The sequence below is a fragment of the Pristis pectinata genome, chromosome 8 (assembly GCF_009764475.1).
Source record: "Pristis pectinata isolate sPriPec2 chromosome 8, sPriPec2.1.pri, whole genome shotgun sequence".
Lineage (NCBI taxonomy): Eukaryota > Metazoa > Chordata > Chondrichthyes > Rhinopristiformes > Pristidae > Pristis > Pristis pectinata.
Window position 1 is genome coordinate 79,243,497 of NC_067412.1, and position 21,077 is coordinate 79,264,573.

The 21,077-nt window shown below is 39.4% G+C and overlaps 1 long non-coding RNA gene across 1 annotated transcript in view; it reads left to right on the plus strand.

Moving 5' to 3' along the window:
* LOC127573122 (uncharacterized) overlaps positions 1-21,077 on the plus strand; it is a 105,653-nt gene that overhangs the window by 7,387 nt on the left and 77,189 nt on the right. Inside the window, exon 2 of the long non-coding RNA XR_007956753.1 lies at positions 17,112-17,283. This is a non-coding gene — a long non-coding RNA (uncharacterized LOC127573122). The remainder of the gene's footprint in view (positions 1-17,111; positions 17,284-21,077) is intronic.

Genomic DNA, 21,077 nt, shown 5'->3' on the forward strand with positions numbered 1-21,077 from the left:
TTCCTTTCTAACTTCTGTCCATTTTCATCTTCTTGTAACAGATCATTTGCAAGGAACAACTCTTCACCACCCTCTTTCAGTCAGCAACGTAGTACACCAGAAAGATGTCACATCTCTACTTGGAAGTCATGCAGAATAGATGGGAATTATAAACATACAGTACATTATGATAGGGTTGTGATGACTGATTCAACACAAGCAAACATGAATGACATCAACACAGCATCAAAGGAATTTTAACAATGACTGGATTATGTACTAGAAGGTCTCCGTGGGGTAAGAACCATAGCTGGTTACATTTTAGTCTTTATAGAAAAAGAAGCAGTGAGGGAGGTAAAGTTAGACCATGGCTTAAATCTGGAGCCCTGCTGAATAGGTGCAAGGAGATTCAATTGAAGTCTGGAATGATTGAAGTCTCTTTCTTGGGTCACTTGATCGCCAGAGATGGTCTGAAGCCAGATCCAGTGAGCAGTGAACAAGGTGTTGATCCCAACAGATGGTGCAGAAGTACATCATTTTCTGTGATTCATTAACTATCTAGGAAGTTCCTGCCCCGTCTGAATAAAATGTGTGAGCCACTGAGAGCCTGCTAAGAAAGACGTGGAATGGTTCTATTTGAGCAAGTGGTCAAATCAGTAAAGAGGATCATTGTAGACAAACCTTTGTTATGATGTTTTAATAAAAAGCTGATATTACAAGCAGATGGGTCAACTGATTAACATATGTAAACAGGATTATAACAATTAAGGAGATGCTTAATGCACAAAATGAGAAGGAGCTACTTGCTGCAATCTTTAGACTGGAGATGTTTCACCCATATACCAATGGAGAACTATGAAGTCACTTCAACATCATTGTTGATACACCCCACTGTAGATCACAGAAGAAGTGGCAGAGAGTGCTTGCAAGCTCGCAGGCATGCAATGCAAAGATTTGTTGCTGGCCAGGCAAAGACATGCATGCAGCTACCACATGTAAGTGAATTTATCTCAAGGACATGCAAGATGCTGAGGATACTGAACTTGAGCAACCAGTATGGCGAGACATATTCTGGGGGGGGGGGGGGGGGGTCAGCCTTTGATAGAGGAGACTGAGGAGGCAACTAGACATGATGATAAAATGCAGCATCTGAAGCATCAGTATTCAGGAAGGTGCAGAATCCAATGCGAAGCTGAATCTGTTTTCAGAGTATACTGCCACATGAAAGATAAACTGGGCACTTTAGATTATCTTATCTTCAGAGGCAGAAAGGCAAGCAAGGAAGGAACAAAATAATGAAACCTATTTACTCCTCATATCTCAGAGGGAGAGAAAGACTCTACTTGCCAGGAATGAATGAGGGAGTCAAGTGCTTTATCCAGAAATGCAACATGTTCCATTCAGATCCTGGACAAAATTTGGATCAGATCTGTTTGCACCATATGAGAAAATGTTGAATATTTTTCACATTTCTGGGAAGCAGATGACTTGGAAAACACCCACTCAGTGATGATCTTGAAGGACAGTGATGACACTTGAAGGACAGTTTGCCAAATGTGGCACCCCTGAGGTGCTCATCACAGATAATGGGTAATAGTTCACAACCAGAAACTTTTGTGAGGTTCTCAAAGGACTGGTAGTTTGATCAGTAGACAGCATCTGTTCACTTTCCACAGGGTAATGAACGAGTAGCAAATGTTGTGAAGGCGGCCATGGAGAGCAGAAGAAAGCTATACTCTCACTATTGGACCACATCTTCAGCATTCTCACCTTCTGCAATGCCCCAACAAGTAGTCTTGTATGGAGTCCAAATATACTAGGACTCTTCTCACTACAATAAAAAGCTTGCCAGAACCAGAAGTGCAAAAGGATGTCAGGGGATAACTGAAGGCAGCCAAAAGAAGACAGGCATATTACTAAAACCGAGGTGTTCTAAACTGGGCATCGTTATGGCTGGAAGCAGTGAACATGAAGCTAATATCAGACCAACATCAAATATGCAAAAAACAAATGGTGGATATTTTGGCTTTTCTTTGTCCTTGTGTTACAGTCCTCCCATTTAAGTGAAAAACAAATATTCCATGTCATGTCAATCTGTGGACAATACCTGTCACTTTAAATCTGCCATCCCTTTAAGAGGACTTAAGAATTGTTTCACATGATTAACTACTTTTGGTGTTGCAGTAGCATTTTTGGATAAAGCTCCAGAAGGAGGCTGTCTGGGGGGGAGAAAACAACAGTAAGCATGTCTGCTGGTCCTTCAGCTGTTTCATGAATAAGTTAACTTTATTGAAAATTTAAATTACCGAGTATTTCCAGTATCATAGAGAGTGAATAAGAGAGATACTGAGACCTTTCTCTTCCACCAAAGCCTTTTGTTATCTTGTTAGGTTCCCACTTGATTCTCTCTGGTCTAAGGACAACAATCTCAGATTCTCCAACTACTCTGCAGAATTAATTTCTTCATCATTGACAAAATCTTCCGTTCCCTCTGCAAATCTACCACATCTTTATTATGCTTGGTATCCTGAAATGTACACAATACTCCAAGTAGAACCTATCAAGTCATTTCTAAGATTTTAACATTTCAAGTCAATGCCCTCTTTTACAAAGCCAAGTATCCTGGACACTCTTTTATCAGATATATCAACTTATTTTACCAAGTTCTATGTAAATATCTGAACTTATCTGCATCCTCTATTCAAAATTTAGATTAAATTTTCTCTTTGTTGTTCCCCTAAACTGCCTCTTTGTTGTTCTCCTAAACTGCAATTGTGTGTCATTCCATTTTACTATCCTGTTTGGGTCCTTCTGAAGTTTTGTATCATCACCTTCAAAACAATCCTCACTATATCCAAATCCAGATCACCAATCCAGTCTCAATAGGAGTATTGTGTCCAATTCTGCTTACTGCATTGTAGGAAGGATATGAAAACATTAGAAGGAATCTTTTTCTAGACCTACAAGTATAGTTCCTGGAATGAGGTTCTTCGGTTGCAAGAATAGGATAGGATATAAGTATATAAAATAATGAATGGTCTAGACAAGTCGGACCATGGGAAGATATTCCTGATGGTGGAGTGGTATAAAATGAAGGGGATAAGAAGCTGGAGTGACATGACAAAAAGCTTTTTTATGCAGCATGTGCTTGGAATCTTGAATGTACTGCCTGCAGAAGTGGAGGATACAGGTTCCATTGTTGTCTTCAAGATAGAAATGGATAAGTACATGATGACAAAAATTTGCAAAACTATAGAAAGAAGGGTCAAGGGAATTGTTCTGGTAGAGAGCTAGCATGGACATGGGCGGGCTGACTGCCTCTTTCTGTGTGCAACCAATCTATGACTTGCATATATATAAAAAATCAGATAAACTTGTGGGCCATTCTTCATGCTTCTGTCTATTCCATCATTACCATTCTAGCTCCTATCCCTTAATCAATTGCGTACACAAGTTACTACCATTCGTTTAATACAACGTGCACCTTTGTTCTGAGTAACTTTAGGCATGGTGCCTTACCAAGCATCCTTCAACAGTTGTTATATATAGTACTTGTTTCTGGGTCATAATGTTGTGGGCTTTGAGCCCCATATTTGGATTTAAGTTCACGGAGTATGTTTCTGTGCAACACCAAAGAGATAAGCAAGTATTATCATTCGGTTGGAGATATCTCATCAATTCTGACTGCCCAAATGAGTAGCCAAAACAAAATTGCAAAGTCCAGATGGTGGAATTGATGTTGAGGAGGAAGAAAATGATCTAGTCTGAGAAATATTCTCCATCTTTGGTTATCTTCCAAAATGGTTGAGGAGTTTGCCACAGTAGCAAATTCTAAGCAGTCTGTTGGAAAGAAATAGGTGCAATGGACCAAATGGTGTTTTCTTATTTCGTGCTTATGATTTTAAGGTGAAGAAGTATTGCAGCTTTCATTAGTTATTTATACAAGTTGCTGACTTGATTCAAGTTAAGTGGATAGAATGCAAACATGTAGATTTGTAGAGGCCTGCAAAATTGTTTTGAAAAGTTAATTACCATAAAAGGCATTAACATTTTAATGAAACACAGAGATTCATTTCCATTATCAGTTTATGATTGGAAAGGCACCCCCCACACCTCCAAGAGTGTATGCAGCAATCATTTCTACTCTGAAAATGTTTCATTGATATCATTGAAATGTTCAAAAACCCTTATGTTCTTAATATAATTAATTATTCTCTTTGAAACGTTAACTGGGATAATCTTTTAATACTTGGCTTCATCTCAGAAAACTGACAACATGATAAAGAAAATAACAATCCAGACAGAGCTACTGTGCATTTTACAGATTGAAATATTAACAACCGGAAGCCATTTTAGTGCCTACTAACACCTTCTTCATTTAAATTTCAAAATGGATTGCATGTTACTCTTCAAAGTGTGTGCTTTAAAATCATGAAAAAAGACAACAATTGTAGCAGAGGTTATCTGGAAGTTGCATTCCTGCTAATGCACACAATTAGTGCAAAATTGCAGCAAGGAGCTCAACCACTTGGAAACTTTGACTTTAAACTATGAAGTGCAAAAAGATCTTTCAACTCCATGTGAGATGGGACCACTGTTTATAATTCATTCATAATTGAGCATCTCTAACAATGTAATGCTGCACCAGCACTGCATGAAGGCTGACCTTGATCGTGTGAAATTGGGTCTATCCATCTTTGAAGATGCTGAGACTAGTCCAGACTGACATCTCAAAGCACTGAGAGTTGATGTGGTTAGGAATCTGAAAAACTCCACAAAAAATTAAAATATAGATTTGTGTTATCCAAAATCTATGTTCAAAGGTGCCAGCCACATATGTTTCAGAAACTTTTCTCTTCCAACTTAAAGAGTTTATCCATCTCGTGTATGTCATACAACTCAATGCAAATTATCTCCGGGGCATTACCATCTCAGAAATTGGACTGAAATGGTTTCCTCCTCAATATTAAATAAAAGTTTCTTATGTTATGCAAAGTGCAGCAAGAAAATGAGGGACTTAATCCTCTTTTTTCCGTTTGACCCTGCTTGAAGGATATCAGAAAGAATCCAGTAAAACTGTTAACTGTCAGAGCAAGAATAATCACCTAAGAGCCCGAAACATTAAACGTACCTTATTGAGTGAATAATCAATGTTGTGATCGATACAGCCCTCATTGAACTCTCCCAGGTGGTCTTTGACAGCTGTTTCACGTAAGTGTTAATGTGTTTGGAGTCCACTGTTAGGAAATTGCCCCAGCATGTCAAATCAGCTTCTCAAAAGTTAACAGCATTGTTTAAAAAGTTTGAGAAGTCTAAGGTTTGGATAATTTAGTTCTTATTGAAATAGATGCCAACCAACTACATGAATCCTGTAGACACAGGGGACAGCACAGTTATGCTGCCACACAACTTCAGCAACCCGGATTTGATTCTGACCTTGCCTATTTGTCTGTGTGGGATCTGCATCTTCTGCCTGTGACCATGTTGATTTCCCCTGGGTGCAATGGTTTACTCCCACATGCCAAAGATGTGTTGCCAGATTAATTATTTCTGGTAAATTAACCATATAGTGCAAGTGGGTGGCAGGAGGGTTGATGGGCATCTGAGAGAGAATAGGTTACAGGAAAGTAAATGGGGAATGGGACTAATGGGAATGCTGTGAGAGCTGGCATAGACTTGAAGGGCTGAATGTCATGAGAAAATATGAAAACAACATATCTGTAATTCCAGTTGTATCTACGGTGGCAAAGATAAGTATATTATGAAATAGACCACATATTGTTTGGAATAGTGGAAAGAAAAGATTTGTTTAACTGACAAGAAAAGATTTGTCCATTTAATTTTCATTGGCTACTTGAAGGTTACTGGTCATTATAACATTTTCTCCCATAAATCAATTTATTGGACATTTAATTTGACACAAAATTGTCAGGTCTCATTAATATTATGTGTTTGGAAGTGCCCAGTTCAGTAGTGGAAACTCAAACCTAGAAATTGGGTTTTACTCTGTTGCATGAATTGGGCAATAGGCTTTGCCTTCATGCCAAAGTGGGTGTCACCAATATAACTGCAAAATCAGAAGAGCTTTACTTTCAGAAATCACACCATTGTGGTTTTCTTCCACTTAAATGTTATAGACATTGGCTTGTATATTTGCAGACAAGAGCTATTGCCTAAGCACATAGCTGCTGTTCCATTTGCATGGACCCAGTTAGGATGCAGGTCAGCACTTTTAAAGTGAACACTCCATGGCAACCACACAGGCTGTCATAGAGATGAGGGAAACTGGGGAGAGGGGGGTCAGTGGAGAATTGAAGGGTAAAATTGAAAGGAGAGGAGGAAATCCAAACAGGTGAAGTGTTAAATGACACAGTGCTGAGAAATGGGGCCTTCTATATTATGGAATGACAGAATCAAACTCTCTGCCCTGATTAGCCCACTGTCACAGGACATCATTGGAATATCGGTTCAAGTTTGTCTCAGGAGTTCTTACAATCTTTTTCTGGCCTCCCTAAGAGAAACTTCCTTTCTTCAGCTTGTCATACAAGATATTCTTTGGCAGTTCCTCATCTGATGTCCTAGTAGAGTTTCCATTGAATCTGTGATCTCATCAACCCACATGAGAGCCTCGGTGTCTGAGACATTATGATTCCATCTTATTCTCATCATTTTCCACAGACAGCCAGACAAAAGTGTATTGGCTTTAGAGCATAGTGTCTCTATACTGTCTCGGCTTTGCAAGCATATGTCAGGGCTGACAACATAATGGCTTTATAGGCTTTGAGTTTTTTGTTGACTGATGCCTCTATTTTCTGTATGTTTGCAAAGGTTTGCTGAAGACACTCTTGCTATGGCAATTTTGGCATTGATTTCATCATGAAGTGAACTACATGCTGCTGTGTTTTGCCAAGGTAGGCGTACACCCACTGCCTGCAGGGTTTAGCCACTTGCTATGATGACTGGTAATGCACAAGGTCTTGCTGCTGCCTAACTTTTGCTTGCTTAATGTTGATCCAATATTAAGCACAGAGTTCGATTTTCCTTCCAGATGTTAGTCCATGCTTCAGCAGCCATATTAAGCTGATGACATGTGAGAGCATAATGGATGTTGTGTGCATGAGCCACAGACAGCAATATCCCAGGTGGTACAATGCCCTTAGCATGGCACACAATAGGTTGGATCTTATGCAAAGCACAAAGCACAAAGCACAAGCAAGCACAAAGACTTTTTCTTCACTCACAATGCAAATTGTTCTTTCACAAATGTGTCTTTAACATCACCGGTTATGTCCGGATGCCTCTGTGCATAGGTTTATTAAATGCTCAGAGCACCTGGAACAAATTTAATGACCTAAATGTCCTATAGGTAAGTAACTAAACGTATTTTTCATTAAAAATTCCTTCACGTAGTTCACAAAAACACTTTATTACGTATTCTGCACTGTAGAACCCCATAACCTAGTCGCAAGTGGCTCTGGTTGTAGGAGCTTCTGATCATGGGGAGGTGTGTGGGGTGGGATCTAGTTGTAGAAGTATGAGAGAAGATGTTTTCATAGATGTTTGGGGTGAAGTTGATGGTTGGATGGAAACTCAGTGAGGGTGGATAAGTTGATGGTGGTCAGACTGAGTTGTCCTATGGTGGGGTGGGTTTTAGAGGGAGCAAACAGGATACAGGAGTTAGGAATAGGTTTCCTGGGCACCTCTTTGGATCTGTGTTGAATATGTCTCCTCCTCTTAGCCCACAGATTATGTTGTGTAGACAATTCAACCCTGCCTAACTCCCTTCTCCTGCCAAAGAAACCCTGAAGAGATTGCTGACTGTGTTCCCACCTCTGTTAAAAGAGGTGTATAGGTTCAGGATGGCTTGAGTTCCACTTTTAGGGTTTTTTTAAAATCTTAACCTGTGTTCTGACACAAACCCACTTGATTTTGGGATTTGAGTTTCAGCCTTATGAGTCCTACATCCACTCCAGTTAGAGAAAATGCTGGTAGCAAATTTGGCATCTACCAGGATTGAGGAGAGAGAGAGAGAAAACATAAGACAGTGGGGGTGTTGGGGGAGGAAAAGCCAGGAGATTTAAAACTTGCAGTTAGATAATGCTTCATCATTCATCTTTGAAATAGCTTGAAGTATTTAATGAACAATTAATCAAGCAGAACAAAAATCACTGGTATGTATTCATCAGCAACAGCCATTTTGCACATAAAATATGTCACAAACTATAAAAGGATGAATTATCAGGTTACATGTTCTGGAGGGAGGAATATTAACTGCAAACTGGCCTGATTTCTCTTGATTGGTTTTTGTATTTTTAAATCCATGTGAGCTATCAAGTTCAGCCGATAGCACCTCAGGTGAGGCAAACACCTCGGGAGTGTTGTCCCTGGGACTGCTAATAAGGATTGGTTTAACACTTTGTCCAGTTTTTAGCCATTGAAGAGTTTTCTTGCATTGCTTGATGCTGGAATACGAATTACTTGTGAAGGAAACTTTAAAATGCTGCACCACACAGAATCCAGAATTACACATTACTTCTCCTTCCTCAGGGTCAGCTGCATCATGGTCTTAAACAATTAAGTATATTGAGTTACATCATTGTGTATATAGAACTATTTCTGGCATCACATTTGCACTTATAAGATATACATTTGTAAGACAGCCTAGTTAAATGAACTGTATTGAAGGCAAATATTTGAAAGTTATTTTGGGCCTTTTTATCATATTGCCAAGGTTAAAGTGAATTGTGATTGTATAAGGTCATGCATGCTGCAGACATAAGTTGCATTGCTTTTAAAATGACAAATGGCAGCAATCGGCTTTGTAGTAGCTATAGATCAATGTCAACGAGCAAGCAGAATTGAACACAATCATTCTTCAGAATTGTTCAGCATAAAAATTGCATGAACATTTTCTTTAACGACAGGCAATATTGCCAAAATATACTGCTTTAAGATGAACTTTATATGTTCAAGAATCAGTTGGCTAGATTCTTAACTCAAGGTCAGGAATGTGGATTTGTGTTGCAGAATCTGAACCAAGTCAGCAAAACAATATAAATACTCAGCTTTGATGGAGAAGCTGCACTTTCAATTAAACCTTAAAATAAGATTTCTTAAGCTTGTTTTTAAAAAAAAAACTCATGATGTCAAAGCCAATATGATCCCTCAAATTAATATTAGCCATCCCCTTCACCCCATCCTACATTATCCCAAATAAAAATCTCATCCACTCATTTCCTTGCTGTCTGTGAGATGCTACTAGTTTGTTATCTCCACCTAATACAATTCACTGCACGAAATGTGTTGGGATAAATTGGGATGACATCACATAATGGCCCTGCAAGTACTTCTCTTGTACAAAGTTTTAATTGTTGCTAATGCAAGTGCATATTATTTTCCTTTGCAAGTAAGTGGTGAGATCATTTGAGAGAGAGAAAGAAATTAACACAGATATGATGGGTGATTATGGTTATCACTTGCTCATAATGGCTCATTCATGAATGGACAATTGAAGCTTGGCATCACATCAATACCGTTTTCTTATAATTTAATACTTAAAACAAATTTAGTTTATACTAGTTGATAAATCACAGATGTTTTTTATTTACCATAATTATGCTATTTGTCACAAGATCAAATAATTTAAACCTTGATGATTTTAGTGACTTTCAGTAAAGCTTTTAATATTGACTGGAAGCAATTTCCCTGCGTGCCACATCATTGCAAACTCGCTCAGTTTTCAGACAAAAATAGAGGCAGATATTATTCTAATAATATCAAATATTGCCTGCCATTCTCACGTCTGCAGCAGTGTGTAAACCAACTGGATTTGCTCCTGCTAGCTCCTCTCCTTCAATTCATGCCGCCCCTCCCCTCCTGGTTCCTCTTCCTGCTCATGCTGACAAACACATCTGCCTCATCTCTTCCAGCAAACCACAGAGACATCTGTCCCCCACCCCCCACTGCCACCTCTTCAGAATAACTTCACCTCCTCTTGTATCTGAAACAGTGCTCCATGCTCCCATATCTCAGTATCAGAAGATCCTGCCTTGCGTGGCCTCTGTTTTTCTCCCTCAGATTCCTTGCTGCACTCCGTAATCCTCTTATGAGCATTGCCCCAGCCTCCTCTCTCCTGAGCCCCACTTCAGCTTCTTATTGTTGCTGTGAGGTGCTAATAGCAGCTTCATCTACCAGTGAGGGATTCCAGAACTCATCTAGCATTCAATGATAGAGAAATGGGTAACCATGTGGGAGGGAAGGGTTAGATAGATCTTAGAGCAGGATAAAATGTCAGCACAACATTGTGGGCCAAAGGGCCTGTGCTGTAATGTACTATGTTCAATGCTTTGGAGCTGCTGAGGAGATAAGGGCTGGGCATGGATTGACTTTCATCAAATATGTACATGAGCTGAGAGTCACTGATCAAAGATCATAGCTCATAGTCATACAGCATGGGAAGCAGGCCCCTTGACCCACCAACTCCATCCTGACCAGCAAGGCCCATTTACATGAATCCTACACAAATCTCCTTTTATTCCCTTCACATTCCCACCACATACCTACACACTTTACTTATGCAATTTACAGTGGCCAATTTATAGCAGACAATTGACCTACCAAATTGAACGTCTTTTAGATGTGGGAGGCAACTGGAGGAAACTCACATGGTCACAGGAAGATCGTGCAGATTTCACACATGCAGCACCGGAGGTGAGGATCGAACCTGGATATCTGGAGCTGAGAGGTAGTAACTCCACTAACTGCATCACTGTGCCGCCCTTCAGCAACTTTGGTATGAAACATGAGGTCTTGCTTTTTTTATTTATTTACAGAATGTGGATGTTAGCAAGGTTCATCTATAGTTGCCCTTAAATTAACTGGCTTTACAGAGGACAGTTAAGAGTTAACCATGTTGGTGCAACTGGATTCATATATAGACTTGACCAGGTAGGGAGAGCAGATTTCCTTCCCTGAAGGGAGTTAGTAAACCCAATGGGGCTTGAGAACAACCGAGTCCCTTACTGATGTTTTTTTTTAGTTCTGGATTTATATAATTAACTTGATTTTAAATTCGCTATCTGTGGGTTGTGATTCAAATTCAGAATCAGGTTTATTATCACTGACTTATATGTTGTGAAATTTGTTATGGCAGCAGTACAGTGCAAAGACATAAAATTATGATAAATTACAAAATAAATAAGTTGTGCAAAAAGAAAGGAATAATGAGGTAGTGTACATGGACTGTTCAGAAATCTGACGGTGGAGTGCAAGGTGCTGTTCCTAAATCACTGAGTGTGGGTCTTCAGGCTCCTGTGCCTCCTCCTCGATGGTAGTATTGAGATGAGGGCATGTCCCAGATGGTGAAGGTCATTAGTGATGGATGCCACCTTCTTGAGGCACCGCCTCTTGAAGATGTCGTCGATGGTGGGGTCATGGACCTGGCAGCCTCTTGCGATTCTGTAGATTGGAGCCTCCATACCAGGCAGTGATGCAACCGGTCAGAATGTTCTTCATCATACATCTATAGAAATTTGCAAGAGTCTTTGGTGACATGACAAATCTCCTCATACTCCTAATGAAGTAAAGCCACTGGCATGCCTTCTTTGGGATTGCATATTTCCATATCTCATATCTCCATATCAATGACTTTGGCCTCTGAATAATAGTCCAATAATTTAACTGACCTGCCAACATGTCCTATATTTGTAGTCAGTCACACTTACTCAGTTTTCTCTTTGCTACCCTGACCTAATGCACTCCAGCTCATATCATCTGGCTCAGTTTAGACTAAGAGTCAAACCCAGGAACTTCTGAAACATAAATTCTCTTTCTTTCTCCTCAGACATGGCCTGACTTGCTAAATGTTACCAGTATTTTCTATTTTCATTTTGATTTACAGCATCTGTGGTTTTCGTTTTGGTTTCCAGGAACTTCTGGTTTAGATGAACTTCATTGATGGAGCAAAACCATTAGTGTGTTTACTCCCTCTCTTTTCCAAAATCAATATTCATCAATATTCCCATTGATCGATGCAAAGATGTAAGCTGATGCTTCAGTGCAGTACTGAGACAGTATTGCCCTGCTGGAGGTGCTATATCAAGGTGCTCAGGTGAGATGTTAAGTCAAGACCTCCTGCTCTTTCAGATTGAAGTAAAAGATCCCATGGTACTCCTTCAAACAAGATCAAGGAAGTAACTCTGGTGTCCTGTCCTAAATTTCTCTTTCTGTCAACACAGAAAATCAATTTGTGGAGGGAAATGGACAGTCAACGTTTCCAATCAAGACCCTTCATTTCCCTCCACAGATGCTGCCTGACCCACTAGGTTCTTCCAGCCGTTTGCTTTCTGCTCCAGAGTCCACCATCCGCAGTCTCTTGTGTCTCTAGAAAACCAATTTACTTGGCCATTGTAAAATCATTGTTTCAAGGAGTTTGCTTTGTGCAAATTTGTTGCTACTTTTCCTACATAGCAAAAGTGACTCACTTCAAAAGTATTTATTGACCACAGTGTTTAATGACAATTTTAGATCGTAGAAATAGCTATACAAATGCAAATCTTTCATTTTCTTGCATTGTTTTTCACAAAACTGAAGAAGAGATAGAAAGATTTGTTCAGTTTTTTTTCCTCAGGTAATATTTTACAAGAAATAAAGCAGTGTGTACTTCAGACAATATTATATAGACACAGAAAAGTAGAATATTACAAAAGTAGACAACAAAATATGATGAATTTCATATCTTAGAAGAGTAGATGCTGTGAAAATGCAATTTGATTTTCAGAATGAATATTTCATTTTCATCCAATTGATATCTTTCTGCAGGGTTGAGTAAACAAAAAGTAATTTGAAGTCAACTGCACTGCAAGGATACAAAGTTAAAAATAAAAATACATATTGATTATTAAATGTTTCTCCCTACAATAAATGTAAAACAAAATCAAGAATATTATACTGCTTTTCTGAGATTGTTTGGTTACATTTATTACTAATCTATTTTGATAATCATTGTTGCTGCTTTTGGTTAGGAATAAACTTATATGGAATCAATACACCAGATGAATAATTCAAATTCAATAACACCTCTGCGCCCATCAATAATAAAACTAGGAAAGATCCAAGACAGCTTTAACTGAATTCGTCAGGCTGTCTTCTTTTTATGAACTGATCAGTGATTTAAATGTAATATGCATAAAGTGTAGTGCTTAATTTGTACTTCAAACTAATGCAAGTTCTTTTCTTTAGCCATTGATGCTATCCCTTCTCTGGTCACGGTCTGTGGTTGATTTACCTGTTCCCATCTTTGCACTCCATTTCACCTGAGTTCCCTTTCTCATATCCTTACAAACACAAACACTTCCTGCTTCTACCTTTTATCTTATCATCCATTTCCATCCATGCTTAAACTTAATGGTGCTAAAATCCAAGTCCATGCTTGTCAATCGAGTGCTGCAGTGGAAGGAGCTGGGGTTAGCCCTCATTCTTTTAATGTGGCGTTTCTTTGGGTATGGTTGCTTCACATTCAGATGAACGAAGGTGCCTTACTGCTGATTAACATTACTCTACCTCTGCACACATAGAAATCATTAGAACTTCCAGGGTGTGGGGTTTGGTATGGTGAGCGATTAACTTTCATTGGACCTACCCGTGAAAGGTTCCTAAAACTAAACTGGATCTATTCAGGCAAGTTCCCATTAAATTGTACATATGTCGACCTAAGAGGCACAATAGAAGCCTACTTCTACAGACAGTGTGAACTATTCCAACAAAAATGGGAATCCCGGAGGTAATTGTTGGACACTGCTCTGAAGGTCAGGGCAAGTCACACATTGCAACATATGGAGGAAACTAGAACAAAAGTTGTAGCCTTCATGAAGCAAACTCTAAGTGTCTGACTTTTACTCATAATTTATTTTTCATAGAAATTGAATCACGTGCACACACCAATGTAGTACTGAGCAATTTAATTTCTTGCCAGTGATGTATGGAAACAATAAAATGGGTAAAGCGGGTCCTTCTTTATAAACTGGAAGGAAATAGGAAGGGAGTAAGGCAGTGAACAGGATGCATGGATGGACTCACAGAAGTTAGCAACATCTGTTTGGAGCAGCTTCAGGATGCAACTGACCAGAGGCCATCTTGGAGAGATCTCATCTATTGGGTCATCAGGAGATGACATCTGACTGACTGACAGAAAAAGCTAATCCATTTTTGCTGATTGGATGGTTAAATTTGATATCAATACTTAACTGTTTGGCTGAGTTTTGATAATGAATGGAAAATGAAAATAAAATAACAAAGTGATCTTCCTTTTATTTTCTGAAGAACAGGCAATGTTCAGTGATATTGTAACTCAGGTATGAACTATAGATTTGGATTCCTTAACACTAATTCTGATTGATGTTTCGGGTTTATTAGCACGTACCATTTCATCCTGCAATTGACAGTCTTAAATATCCTTGCACAGTTTCTATCCTATTACCAGCAGTCTGTTATTTCAAAAAGGTTACATTCTCAAAGTAAATTGAAAGAAAACTTGGCCTCACAACATAAACAGCATAAAGAAAAGTGTTACCTGGTTGTAATTCTTTAGCTGTGTTGTTGACACATATGCAAAATCTTTCTCATTCACTATTAAGGGTGAAATAACAAAGGTATTCCAATTGAATGTTGCTATGATTTCACTAGAAATAGTAATTTATTTCCATAATATTGCTAATATATCATCACAAAATTATGTCCTTTTGCACAGAGGTCACCTGGAGTAAAATAGCAGTTGCCAGATAATTTTGTCTTTTAATATACTTTGGTACTTTCTGTTGTATTTATAGTTTAGGTGGGGTTTCACTTACTTATGAGATCTTGTCATTATGACCTCTTCAAAAAGTTTGTGCAATTAATTTTTATTTTGAGGACTATAAACCTTAAATAGATGAACATAATATTTTGCGTCAATACAATCCTATAAAGCAGCCAGGAGGTCTTCTATTTTGTAAATTATTGAGTGGGAAATGCTAGGAAAGTTCTTTGGTCTTCAATGTACCATGCTCTTACAAATACTTATGATCAATTATTGGTTCTCTTTCTTGCCAACTCCTCTTCGGCCAGTGCCGACAAGCCAGAAATGCATTCTCAACATTGTTGGACTTGATGGATTTTCAACCAGAATCAAGGTATGTTCCAATCATTCTGAACTAAATAGACATGTGGCAGATTCTTACAATACATCTGCTCTCAGCACCATTGATGTAGACAGGTACATGTACATCGCCCCCTTTCCTGAAGTCAATGACCAGCTCTTTTGTTTGTTGACATTGAGAGAAAGGTTGTGGTCATGACACCATTCCACTAAGCTCTCTATCTCTTCCCTGTTCTCCAACTCATCGCTGTTTGAGATACGGCCTACAACAATGGTATCATCTGCAAACCTGTAGATGGAGTTAGAGCGGAATCTGGCCATACTGTCGTGAGTGTATAGGGAGTAGAGTAGAGGGCTGAGGACACAGCCTTGTGGGGGACCAGTGTTGAGAATAATCATGCCGGAGGTATTGCTGCCTATCCTCACTGATTGTGGTCTGTTTATTAGAAAGTCAAGGATCCAGTTACAGAGGGAGGTGTTGAGTCCTAGGTCTCGGAGTTTGGCGACTAGCTTGCTTGGGACTATTGTATTGAAGGCAGAGCTGTAGTCAATAAACAATAGTCTAACGTAGGTGTCTTTACTGTCCAGATGCTCCAGAGCTGAGTGTAGGGCCAGGCCAAGAAAAGTCACCAGCACCTCTACTTTCTCAGGAGGCTAAAGAAATTTGGTTTGTCCCCTTTAACTCTCACCAACTTCTACCGATGCACCATAGAAAGCATCCTATCTGGATGTATCACAGCTTGGTATGGCAACTGCTCTGCCCAGGACCACAAGAAACTGCAGAGAGTTGTGGACACAGCCCAGCACATCACGGACACCAGCCTCCCCTCCTTGGACTCTGTCTTTACCTCTCGTTGTCTTGGTGAAGCAGCCAGCATAATCAAAGACACCACCCACCCGGGACATTATCTCTTCTCTCCTCTTCCATCAGGTAGAAGATACAGGAGCCTGAGGGCATATACCACCAGACTTAATGACAGCTTCTACCCCACTGTGAGAAGACTATTGAACGGTTCCCTTATAGGATGAGATGGACTATGACCTCAAGGTCAACCTTGTTGTGACCTTGCACCTTATTGCACTGCACTTTCTCTGTAGCTGTGACACTTTACTCTGTACTGTTATTGTTTTTACCTGTACTACCTCAATGCACTCTGTACTAACTCAATGTAATTGCACTGTGTAATGAATTGACCTGTACGATCGGTTTTCAAGACAAGTTTTTCACTGTACCTCCGTACAAGTGACAATAATATACCAATACCAATACCAATACCAAAATGGCATCCAAAGGTGATACTTGTGTGCTGTAATGGAATTGTCAGCAACTATGCAAAGGAAGAATTCGGTAACAAACTGAATTACCCTGTGTAATTGCAAATGGTGTTAAAGTTGACCATAGTAACAAATATCATTCACATATGATGCTTACACTGATGCATGTTGACATATTGACTGATGGAGTATTTATGGCACTGTGATGTATTTGTAATTATTCTGTTTTATGAAAATAACTGACTGAAAACTGGGCATTGTAGAGTAGGTTCAGCTGTGAAGATGCAAGTAGATATTGGAAAACGTGAATGACGCTGTTACTATAGTCATCTCTTTCTACTCACAACAGTGAAAAACTAAGGTCTGACAATGTATTACTTTTTATTTGCAGCTGCCAGTAAAAATGGGTGTCTCATTTATAATTAAGGTTAATGAATATATTAACAGCAACGTGCTGCAAGGCAAATAGACAATGGAAATCGTGTGCCGTACTTTCAGCCAAGTTAATTGGCTTTCAAATGCGACATTAAGCATAGGCATCTCTATTGTTCATAAACTTTGCTTTCTTAATTTGTGTGCTGATACACAATAGGGAGGCTATAACAGGAGAGGGATTGTATAGCTTTATTATTGTCTTACCATAAAACAAATCAAGTGGCATAGAATTAGTAGTTTATAACACTGCATTTAAAGCTAACCACAGTTCTTTTATTGCCTCTTACAGTTTAACACAATACAACTAATTAATGGCAATACGTGAGACACAGCACAGCCAATCCAAATAAACTCCGCAGGACAAAAGAAGTGAACTTCAGAATCACTTGTGTTCAAAACCAGGAAGGCCTCATTGGATAATCAATACACAACGTTAAAATGAAAAATGGCTGTACTTACAAGTAAGAAGGTTTTTTTTAAACTAACTTTTGGTGCTAATCGAATCTACCTAATGCAAAACCTATACTGCCTTTACCTTCCTGAAATGAAATGGATCCAAAAGTACCTGAACAAGCTGTAATTGTTTTTGTTCAAACAGCAAGGTTTATTCACCTTGATTAGTCAGTAAGGTAAAAGGGCCATCTGTTTTTGTTCTGAAAATAATCTACATAACTGACTTTCAATGTGTCCCTTCCAGGTATCTGCATTTATCACCCTCATTGTGACAGCAGTAACTATGTCACTGCTTTCACTTGGTTCAACTCAAATAACGTTTACTATCTGAGAACTACAAAGCTGTTTCAGAACTGAATGTATTGTAGTCTGCTCAAATTAAGTAAAAGCCTCCAATGCACCTGAACCCACAGACACCATTGCAGACATAAGATCAGTCTTCCGGAGAGTGAACACACTGAAAGCAACTGGCCTGTATGGTATCCCTGGCCCTATCCTTAGATCCTGCCTAGATCAGCTGGCAGGGGTATTTGCAGACATTTTAATCTTCCCCTGCTTCAATCTGAGGTTCCCTTTAAAATATAGTACAGTAGAGTAGTGGTGTGTGTATTGTCGTCACGCCAGCAAGATTACAATGTGCTGACGTTTTGTTTTGAGTCAGTGAGGAGGGAGGGAGAGAGAGAGAGAGAGAGAGAGAGAGAGAGACTGACTGCTGGTCTCTGTATCGATAGATGAAGAACAATAACTGTGTCTGTCACTACAATCCACATAAGGATTTTTAGAGCGATCCAGTGGAGTCCACTTTGTCGTTAACCTGTAGAGGGAAACAGGTATTTGTGTGGATGGTCGCGTCTCAAATGCCTTTTGGGGTGGCAGAGGTCTGGGTTTGAACAAATTGGGGTCTTATTGTTGGTCAGCCTGATAAGTTTCTTTTTGATTGGCTTGTGTGTGTGGAAACCAGCAGCAATGGATATTGATGCATTTTTGGATTCACCAACCCTTGAGGGATTGAATGTGGCGACAAAGGACGAGTTGTGGAGCATTGAAGCAGTAAAGTGGTCTATGGAAAAAGTAGTTATTCATAAAACGATGGTTGACTATTATTTGGAGTCGGAGGTGTTTGAGGTGAGTGAGTTAGCAGAGTTTCCTGAGATTAAACCAGTGATTTCTGATGTGACTTCTAAACTAATGGAGTTTAGAAATCACAACAGATACAGTTAGAACAAAGGAAACTAGAGCTAGAGCTAGAACAAAGGCGATTAGACGCTGAAGTAGAACAAAAGAATTTAGAGGCTGAGGCAGAGCAAAGAAAGGTAAATGCCCAGATGGAAATGAGGGAGATAGAGCTGGATAGGGAAGAAAAGGAGAAACAATGACAACATGAGTTTGCAATGCAGCGAAGGAGTTTGGAATCTGACTCTGATCTGTTTTTTAGCCAGTAGGGAGGTTCGATTAGTCCCTCCTTTTGAGGAATATCAGGTTGATCGGTGTTTCCAACATTTTGAAAAAGTTGCTGAAAGTTCAAAGTGGCCAAAGGAAAGATGGGTTCTTATGTTACAGAGTGTGATTAAAGGTAAAGCTCAACAAGCTTATTCTGCTTTGTCTGTTGTGGATGCAGCTGAGCATACAAAGGTAAAACAAGCTGTGCTTAAGGCTTATGAATTAGTACCTGAAGCTTACAGACAGAAATTTAGAGACCTGAAGAAGTCTGAAGACCAGAAGTACATGGAGTTTGCCAATGGAAAGAGAATATGTTTTGAACGATGGAGCACGTCTAAAAATATAGATGGGGATTATGATAGATTGAGAGAATTGACTTTAGTGGAAGACATTAAAAAGTGTGTCCCAGTTGAAATAACAACATATCTAAATGAAAAGGAGGTGGAAACTTTGCAAGAAACTGCTAGGTTGGCAGATGAGTATGATTTAACCCATAAATCCAAATTGGGACAAACTAAGACCTTTCAAAAGAGTTATAAGGACAATCCAGGTAAACCAGAGATTAAATTGGGAAGTAATCAAAAAGGGAAGGATGGAAGGAAGCCAGTGCTGGAGAAACCTGCTGAGCGTACTTGTTATTACTGTAAGAAACCTGGTCATGTCATAGCTAATTGTTCCCTCTTGAAGAAAAAGAAAGAAAAGGAGGCCGTGCCAAATGCTTGATTTCAAGTAGTGAAACCTAAAAATCAAAAAGGTATTGGCCACGTTGTTAAAGATCAGTCCTTGCTAGAGGTAAAGGCTGAAAAGTTGGATGAGGTTAGGGAGGAATTCCGTTCTTATGTATCAGCGGGTTTTGTTTCCAAGTACCAGTGAAAATCCTTAGAGATACTGGGGCTTCCCAATCTATCTTGTTGGACAGTATTTTAAATTTTGGTAAAGAAACTGATACTGGTGAGATAAATCTAGTGCGAGGCCTTACAGGTGACACTGTGTCTTTACCTTTGCACCAGGTAATTTTAAAGTCAGAGTTCGTAGAAGGACCTGTTAAGATAGGCATACAACCTAGTCTACCAGTAGAAGGAGTTTCTTTATTATTAGGGAATGACCTTGCAGGTGGAAAAATTGTCCCTGTGGTAGAGTTAATGACCAAACCAATTATTGATGAGTCAAAGAATGATTTGGATGTTTATCCATCCTGTGCAGTGACTCGAGCTAGGGCTAAAGAATTAGCCAAGGCCGATAGTCCTGTGCAGCCGGATTTTTGTTCCCTGTGACAACCCTAAACAGGATGCAAGTTATGATGACTTGTCTGAGACTTTTCTGTCTTCACTGGAGGATCAAAATCCTTGTATTGGGCCTGAATATAAAGATTTGTCTCTATCCAGGAAAGAATTTATAGTGGAGCAGACTAAAGATCCTGAGCTTACTGAATTGAGAGAAAAAGCACTCTCAAGTGATGAGACTGAGAAGGTGCCAACTGGATATTATGTCAAAAATGGAGTGTTAATGAGGAAATGGAGACCTCCTAATGTTCCTGCCAGTGAGGAGTGGGAAGTTATTCACCAGGTTGTGGTTCCTAAAGTTTATAGGAATGAGATTTTAAACCTGGCCCATAGTATGCCTTTAGGTGGTCATTTTGGTGTGAACAAAACTGTAAGAAAGATTTTGAAACAATTCTTTTGGCCTGGTGTGAGGAAGGATGTTGTGATGTTTTGTAGAACTTGTCACACATGTCAGATGGTAGGTAAACCGAATCAAAGTCCCCCGTGGCTCCTTTGCAGCCTATTCCTGCTTTTGGTGAACCCTTTTCAAAGGTGATTTTGGACTGTGTTGGCCCATTGCCAAAGCTGGGAATCAGTATTTTTTAACCATCATGTGTGCAACTTCTAGATTTCCAGAGGCAATACCACTCAGAAATATTAAGACCAAGACTGTGTCAAAGGCTCTTTTAAAATTTTTCACTTTGGTTGGTTTGCTGAAAGAAATCCAGTCTGACCAGGGGGATTAATTTTACGTCGGGTATATTTCAGCAATTAGTCTATGAGCTGGGAGCAAAGCAGATTGTATAATTTGCGTATCATCCAGGTTTTCAGGGAGCTCTGGAGAGATTTCATTCTACTCTCAAAAATATGCTGAAGACTTTTTGCTTTGAAAACACAAAGGATTGGGATGAAGGAGTTCATTTGCTTTTGTTTGCAGTGAGGGAGTCAGTGCAGGAATCTTTAGGGTTCAGTCCTTTTGAACTTGTGTTTGGACATCAGGTTAGGGGACCTCTAGAATTGCTAAGGGAACAATGGGTAAATGAGGAGATGCATTTGGATTTGCTGGACTATGTTCAGAAATTTAAAAAGCGGCTGGAGAG